Below are 9,156 nucleotides of genomic sequence, written 5' to 3'. Positions count from 1 at the left end.
TATTGTCTATATGTAGGTAAGTGTACCTATGTCGTGCAATGCCCGAGGAGGTCAGAAGAGTGCATCAGATTCCCTAGACCTGTTAGCCACCATGTAGGTACTGGGAATTGAACCCAGGTTCTCTGCAAGAGCAGCCAGTGCTCTTAACCCCTGAGCCATATCTCCAGCCCCTATAATCAACACCTTTTATCTCTCCAGTGATTCTAATGTACAGTGTTGAGATCACTGATAATCCAATCAAGCTTAAATGTTCTTTCTTTGAGAAAATGCTGAAAAAGCGTAGAGTCGTCTTGTACTTCTCCTATCACCAATATGTAAGTATTCTGAGATACTCATTATTGTGACTAACCTCACTGTTGACTCAATTTTATGTGTCCATCTTGTTCCCCCCCCACACACACCTTTGTAGCACCTCTCCTACTAACCAGAGTTTGTGATATGTCAATATTGTATGTTTCAGTATAAACTGTATTTTTGATAGAACATATCAGTTAATGCATGCCACCAAATAGATGGTAGTAAAAAGCCACTATGTTAGCAAGTTATAAAATAAAATGATTCTTCCTTTTGTTTTTTCTTTCTTTCTTTCTTTCTTTCTTTCTTTATTTATTTATTTATTTATTTATTTATTTTGGTGATTTTTGAGAGAAGGCATCACTTTGTAGCCCAGTGGAACTCCCTATGCAGTCTAGGCTAATGTTGAAGCCATGACAATCCTCCTGCCTCAGCCTCCCAAGAACTGGGATTACAGTTATGAACCACCTCTTTCATCTAAAATAGTTTATGAAAGCTACTTTTATCAAGATCACTATACAGGTTTGGAAATTTTTAATGGCACAAAGTTCTACTCTTCTGTTTCACACTATTATGTTCCTGGTAATGAATGTCTAAATAAACAATATTAACCGTGCTGGTTCAGTTTATTCCTGGTTCATCTTTTTGTTTGCCTATAGCACAGTTCTTAAGATGCCAAGCAGATTGTTCAAATATGTCATGGTTTGTTGGACTAAATACTGGATTCAAGAAATGAAAATTTGGCCCTTGGCTAACTAAACTACCTCAGTTAACATAGTTAACTATGTATATTTGTAATCTTTTACAAGTCAATTAGCATCTTGGGACTTCAGAGTGGTTTTTATTTTCTACCTCCAATAACTGGAACGTAGTGAGAATTGAATTAAATTGCTTTTTCCTCTACCAGCTTTGAAGTCAATGCGTATCAGATCTGATTTTGCCATTTTGGAGTTTCAAACATTTTTCTCTACAATTAGTTATTAGGAGTAGAGCATTTTTTTAAAAAAATCTTTAAAAATGTTTATTTTACATGTATGAGTGTTATGCCTGCATGTATGTAAGTGTACTCATGTTATGCAGTGCCCATGGAGGACCGAAGAAGGTGTCAGAGTCCCTGGAACTGGAATTATAGACAGTCATTAGCTGCCATATGTGTGCTGGGATTTGATCCTGGGTCTTCTGCAAGAACAGCCAGTGCTCTTAACCACTGAGTCATCTCTCCAGCCCCGGAGCAGAGCATTTATAATGGCAATTTTATGAGTTTTATTATGCATCATACATGGTTATATCTTTACATGTGTTCTTAAAAATTCAAGACATTTATTATATTGAATCAGTAAATCAATCAGCACCCAATTAAAAGATAATTTAATATTAAAAACTATTGGACTTATGAAAGGCAAAGGGGACATTGAAATATCACAAACAATACTAACATTGGGAAGTAAGTAATCTGCAATAGGGGTAAGAAGAACCATTAATGGGCTTACTGGAGAAATCTTGAGGCCAAAGCTCTGTGTTAGCAGTTTTTCTGCATGGTAGTCTGATAGTATTTTGAAGGAACAAGAACTTGCCAGTAGTGGGATAGGATGAGTCTCTCAAAGCACTCTCTCTTGCTACCTCTATTGCTACCACTGCAGCTGAAGCCCCTATCATTTCATTTCTTGACTAAACAAGGAGAATGTCCCCCCACCTGTTTTTTGGTGTATCTCTCTTTGCACATTTGCACACCAACAAATCATTCTCTATTCATGTTACGAAGTAGGTTTTTAAGAGTTTGAGACTCACGAGGTTTGGAACATGTATGTAAAGAAGCTGGGAGATTTTGTCAAGTCAGAGAAGACTGATGGGGTTGTGCAGTGCCTGAATGAACTCATTACCAATACTTGGCACAACATCTGCCATGTCATCACCTGTCTGTCAAGGCTCCAGATCTGTAGTAGGTTTAACTTCTGTGCTATCCCCATGCAATTGCCAGCTAGCTTCCATTAAAATAATCAGCAAGTATTCAAAGGGGTGGTGAAGATTCAGAAGGGGCAAGCAGTTACCCTTATGATGGATGTGACCAATATTCCATCTGTCAAAGCTATCATATACTGGTATATAGAAGAGTTTTATCATTGGATCCCAAAATCAGACCCCTCTTCTAGTGAAAGAAAAGAGATAACCTCCACAATCAGGACCAAGAATCTTCCCAACTATCAGTTCATCTCCTTAAGCTACTGTTCCCCCAATTTACCTGTCATTTGTCATGCTCTTGTCTGCCCTGAGCTGGCAGTACTTGAGCACTCTGTCCCAGAGCACAGAAGACTATGTTCAGACAGAACACTGAGTCAAATTTGTCCGGAAGCTGAAGTTCACCTGAAGTTGCTTTACTTTTCCTTCAAAGATGGATTTTGGCTTTCTTTTGTTTCTTCCTCCTACTTTATCCTCCAAAGAACTCTGTGTGGGGGACCTTTAGAAACTGCAAAGGAAAGAACAGCTTGCCCTCACCAGCCTGGTGCTTGTTGGGTCCTGGTTCCTCTGCCTCTTGTGGCCATTGGCAGTGCATTCACTGCTGAAAATTAGGTAATATGGTCATGCATGAACTGGTTATGAGATCTTAGTGAAGCCTGGCTAGAGTGATCATTGAATATATTTAATTTGAAGCAGCTCTTGAACATCTATCATAATAGAAAACTGACTTTTCTTTAAAAATATGCTTTACATTTTTTTATTATATGTATTTGGCTGGGAGTTGGGTGGAGTGTATGCTATGGCACATATGTTTTTTCAATTACCAGCTTGCATAAGTAATCAGGGTGCATTTTAAGTTCTAAGTTTGTGTATTATATATTGTATTATTTGAAAAGACCAAAGAGATTTCCATTGTTATGAATGGTGTGTATATGAAAGTAATGTTAGTTGGCAATATTTGATTTTAAGAAATCAATAAAGTAATTGTGTCTCATAAAAATTTATTATGTGCATTTATTTTTGTGGAGGTGGAAAGGTGGGTATGTATGCCATGGCACATGTGGAAATCACAGGACAACTAGTCAGATTTGGTTCTCTCCTTCTACCATGTGGGTTCCAAGGATCAAACTCAGGTCTTCAGATTTGGGGACAAACACCTTTACCCACTGCACCATCTCACCAGCCCCAGATTACTTTTATTTTTAAAAAGAGCAGATCATGTTCTTTGCTATTTGAAACTTCTCTCTTTTTTTGAGAAAAGGTCTCACTATATATATTGCCCAAGCTAGCCTGAACTCAGGAGTCTCCCACTTCCACCTCCTGAGTGCCGGAATTCTAGGTGTGCATCTCTATTGCCCATCCTCCTGCTTGAGAATCTTGAACTGATTCTCTCTGCACTAAGCAAAGCAAAGTTGAGCTTCTTTTCCATGATGTAAAAGGGCCTATGTGACCCTTTGCTCGCCCATCTCACCAGTCAAATTTCACTGCCTTTTTCTATCTGGCCTCTGCATTCCAAGTATACTGACCTTGTTCTCTGCTCTTCGGATCTGCTATCTCTCATTCCGCTTCAGAAGCTTTGCACATGCTGTCCCTGCTGCAATGGAAAGATTCCTGTTCTTTTATCGTCTTAATTCTTAGCTTCAGATTGTAAGTCAAATGTCAGTTCCTCAAAGAAGCATTTTCTGGTTAAATGAGGTTCCATTCATCTACATGCTCTCAGGATATCAAAACAACCTCTAGTCATTGCAAGTACATAAAGTATAACTCATTCACTTATTTGACTAAATCTAATTTGTCAGGTACTGCAAATTCCTTGAAACCTGAACCTTGTCCAACCTGCACATTGATACAGTTCTTATATGAAGCACGTAGCACACAATCACCACACATTTCTTAACTGAATTACTAGATTACTTTAAAAACAAAGGCTGAGAGTTACCATTCCCCAGTGCCCAGAGGAGTGCCCAATCCTAAGCAAGTGCTCAGTAAGTGGTTGTTAGACTGTCAATGGGCCTTGAAATAGAGACATTTGAATGAATTTCTTAGTTATTCGATAGGCAGAAATCACCATAAAATGGTATCTTGAGAGGGGATGGAGATGTAGCTCAGTTGGTATAGTTTCTGCCTAGGAAGCACAAAGCCCTGAGATCAGTCCTCAGCACTGCATAAATACGGTGCGGCAGTGCCCACCTGTAATCCCAGCACTCAGATGAAGGTAAGAGAGTCAGAATTTCAAGGTTATACTTGACAATAAAGAACTTGAATAAAGCCTGGAGTACATAAGACCCCGCATCAAAACAGTGTTTTTTAATAATCTGCATTGATGTGGCCGATGTCAATAAATGATTGTTCAGAACAACACATTTTGTATACAGGCGTGCAAACTGAACAAGAAATTTGAGGGTCTAAAAGCTCAGTCCAGCATTTACCTCCCCAATCCATAACCAGATTTCGTCTGTGTTCAATGGCATAAATGGAAATAATTATGATTACACTACAAAAAAGACTCATCTAAGATATTTTATTACAGCACAAAACACATATATATATATATATTACATTCCATTTACTTATAAATTCTTATATAATTTATCATTTCGCTTCACATGTGTGTTGGATAGATTTAGTTGACAACTTGACACACCTGGGTAGAGAGTGCCTCAACTGGGGAATTGCCTCCCTCCATTGGACTGGCCTGTAGGATATTTTCTTAATTTTTGAGTGATGTGGGAGGGCCCTACCACCCCTGGGCAGGTTCTGTATTGTATAAGAAAGCGGCTGAGCACAGACAGGCCAGGGGAGCAAGCCAGTAAGCAGAGTTCCTCCATGGCCTGTGCTCCAGCTTCTGCTTCCAGGTTCTTGCCCTGAGTTCCTACCTTGGGTTTCCTGAAGAACTGTGACCCGGGAGATGTAAGCCAAATAAACCCTTTCCTCTCTAAGTTGGTATTGGTCAGAGTGTTTTGTCACAGCAATTGAAAGCAAACTAGAACAACATGAAAGCCCAAAAACATATTTATGAATTTACATCCATCTGACAGTGATAACATATTGTTGATTGCATTTACCACTGTATAATCTCCCCAGGATCCATTAGAATAGGTTTGTGGAGATACAGGCACGCACACGCAGGTGCTACATGTGTAGAAGTCAGAGGACAACTTAAAAGGAGTACAGGTACTCTCCCATCACGTGTGTCCTGAGGATCGAACTGAGGTTATCAGCCACAGTGGCAAGCACTTTTACTTACTGAGCCATCTCACTGGCCCCTGGTTATTTTAGATCACTAAAAGTAGAGCAGAAAATTTAATTCACTATGATTTGAATAGTCATCTCTACATGAATTATTTCTTTACATCAAGAATTAAATATTTGCCAGAAGTGGTGACATTCACCTCTAATCTCACCACTCAAGAGGCAGAGGCAGGCAGATCACTGTGAGTTCAAGGCCATCCTGGTCTGCATAGAGAAATCCAAAGCAGGCAGGGCTGCAAAGTGAGACCCTGTCTCAAAAGAAACAACCAAAAATATAAATGTTTTGAAATTACCATCTGCATGCCATGTAAGAGGCTTAATTAATGAATAGACATAGTTTTGTTCATTTGTACATATAAGAAGCCTGAAGTTTAAAAACATTAAGGACCTTACCGGAGTCACACTTCTGTATTAGTTCTCTAGTCACAAACACCAGAAGAGAGTGCTACTGCTAGTTTGTTTACTGCTCATGGTACACGTGCTTTCATAGTCACATGACTCCTGCCTCACCTTTCTTATTAAATTTTCTCAATCCATAAAATGAGGCTTATTTTTGCTTTTCCTTGTCATTGTTTTAGGAATAAGCTTCTCATCGGAATGACTATATCAAAGTATTATTCTGAACCACTCAAAGACATGATCTCATCAAGAATGGATTTTTAATTTCATGTTTTTGTCCTGGTGAGGTAGTAGATTACATATAATGTTTTTGTCTCCTTCACAGTAAGTACTTTAGAAAAATAGAGAATAGTGTGGCTGAGTGGAAATAATTCCATGTCTGAGATTCTCATTCCTGATCTTGTACAAGCTGGCTCTATTATCTTAGGCAAACCACTTAACCTCTCAGTGCCTCAATTTCAAATCTGAGCAAGCTGAATTGCTTCACTCTAAATGCCTACAGTTCCAGATTTTCCTATAACTGAAGCCCACATTTGAAATTCAAAAACAGACATGAAATGATATCATTACAGTCTTATTCTAGGTACTGAGTGAAGGGAAGAAAAACAGCGGTTCTTTTGCTGTGGCCATCTACACATATTATCCAGGGCATATAATTCCAAAATAATAATAGTGCATTCTTTATCTCTCTTTTTAATTGTGTTCTGATGTACAGTAATTGCCAGGTGACCTTAGATGAAAGGCATGTACCAGCTGTGTCCAGTAACGTGGAAGCTTCTTAGTGTATTTTTTTCTTGAACAAAGAAATGGATAGTGCTGAATCTTCCTAGCACGCATTTATCTTATCCCCACTGAATCCAAATCTCATATATTCTCCAAATTCAAATCTGATAGCACTAGACTTCTGTTTGAAAGGCCATAATAAAGCAGAAGGCCCTCAGATTTCTAGCAATTGGTAATGTCTTTATCTTATACAACATTTTATAAATGATGATATTTCAAGTTAAAAGGGGACTCCAGCTTTAACTGTAAAACAGAAGTGATCCACAGAAAACAAGACCAACCTCCATAAGGATAAATATTTTTAACACAAGATATACATTTCTTAGCACAATCCTCTCCATATTTATTTATTAAATGTTCATGTACAGTATAGCTGTATCATGTTTATCCTCTAATAATCAAAGCCTACTTAACATGCATAGATAACAATAACACTGGAGCAAATCAAGTAAGAGAAATGCATTTCACTTCATGTAATTAAGCAAGGGTATTCTGTATTAAAGAACATCAGCAGCAAAATCATCCTGCCAGATAGTAAATATTTTAACTTTTATGGGTAATATAATCTCTCTTTCCAGTATGCCATTATAAGAAAAAGCAACCATAAATAATATGTAACAAGTGGTGTCGTTATGTTCCAATAAAACTTTATTTATAAAAATAAGCAAGTGTCCACATTTGATCTGTGAGCAAAATAGCTATAACTTCATACTTTAATTTCTTTCATCTAGAAAAATAGTTTGCAATATTTTGGTCTTAAGACCTCTTTTAATGTGAAAAGTATTAAGATGCCAAAAAGTGCTTTAATTTGTGTATTATGTATCTATTAATATTTACAAATTAGAAAGAAAAACTGGGAGTTTTTAAGACTTATTTTTATTCTTGTATATGTGTACATATATCATGTCTGTGTGGGTGCCTGCAGAGACCAGAAGAGGGTGCCAAGTCCACTGGAACTAGAGTTACTGGCTATCATGAGCTACCCAATGTAGATGCTGGGAACCATACTCAGGTCTTCTGCAAGAGCAGCACATACTCTTAACCTCAAAACCATGTCTTCAGCATACAAACTAGGAGTTTTTTTTTCAATACTTCATTTTTAATTCACTAACAACAGTAAACATATATTGACATAAATTACATTTTCATGAAAAGTAATTATTTTTCAAAGTCAAAAACTACAGTGAAAAGAATGACATTGTTTCACATATTTTCAACTCTCTTATACCTATGGTTTAGAGATGAGAACTGGATTTTCATATCATGCCTAATTTTGCATTCAATGACTTTTTTACCTAAAACATAAGCAAAATTTAACTTTATACAAATATGTAGATAGAAAAAATATTGCTATCCTCCTTAAAGGACAGATTCTTTCATGCCATAATGTGGCAAATTAGACTTCAAACCTATGAAATGACAAATGAAAGAATAGGCAAACACGTGACATAAGTGTAATTGTGTCTCAGTTACAATAATACCTCTTCAAATAATTGTCGTTTTCCATATATACTAATTCCTCTCATTCCCTCTATCACTGCAGCATTCATATTGGCACACCTCACCTGTTAACATCAAGGATTTTAATACACAGTACAAGACATTTTAGATAATGAGGTAGCAAGCAAGACAGCACAGATCTGTGAACATTAGCACCAAACCAGTACATGTTTGGGCTTTTGATGACCACATGAAAAGAAAGAATTAAAAACATAGCTAGAGATCCAATGTGCCTCGAGTTTAGAGATGAAAGGACTAAAGGACAAACTAGAATTTATCATTGGCATGGATGTGTTCTGTAACTGTAAGTTCATAACACCCACAGGAAAGAGATATTAGTCTAACTTTTCAGAGTTAAGAAATGGATAGTCAAGGATGGAGAGATGGTCCAACTGTTAAGAGCACTGGCTGCACTTACAGAGGGCCCAGGTTCAATTCCCGGCACCCACATTGCAACTATAACTCCAGTTCCAGGGGATCCAACGCCCTCTTCTGACCTCCACAAGCATTGCACAACACAGGTGCACCTACATAATGAAGGCAATGTACTCATGCACATAAAAAAAATTAAAAATGGATACTCAGAGAAGTTACTTATCTAATGCAAAATTATACAGTTTTTTAGTGTAGAACCTGACTTCCTTCTTCTGCATCACACTTGCAATAGGTACCTACACCCATCAATGTTTAGAAAATGAGACAATTTGTGTATGCCTTAGAAATTAAGGTATTTAGTAACATTAAGAATTTCATACTTTGGGCTTGGAGAGATGGCTCAGTGGTTAAGAGCACTGGATGCTCTTGCAGAGAACCCAAGTTCAATTCCTAGCATCCACTTGTCAACTAACAACCATCTATAACTCCAGTTCCAGGGGATCTGATGCTGTCTTCGGACCTCTGCAAGCACTGCACTGCATGACACAGGCACATTTACTTACATGCAGGCAATGTACTCATAGACATACAATAATT

At 37.6% G+C, this 9,156-nt stretch overlaps 1 pseudogene; it reads left to right on the top strand.

Annotated features, from left to right (window-relative positions):
* The first annotated feature begins 266 nt into the window (after nucleotides 1-266).
* Nucleotides 267-2,626, top strand: LOC103742983 (annotated as a pseudogene).
* Nucleotides 2,627-9,156: the final 6,530 nt, after the last annotated feature.

Source organism: Nannospalax galili, unplaced genomic scaffold, assembly GCF_000622305.1.
Source record: "Nannospalax galili isolate Female #2095 unplaced genomic scaffold, S.galili_v1.0 scaffold311, whole genome shotgun sequence".
Lineage (NCBI taxonomy): Eukaryota > Metazoa > Chordata > Mammalia > Rodentia > Spalacidae > Nannospalax > Nannospalax galili.
Note: the sequence above shows the minus strand (reverse complement) of the source record. Positions and strands in the feature narration are given on the sequence as shown.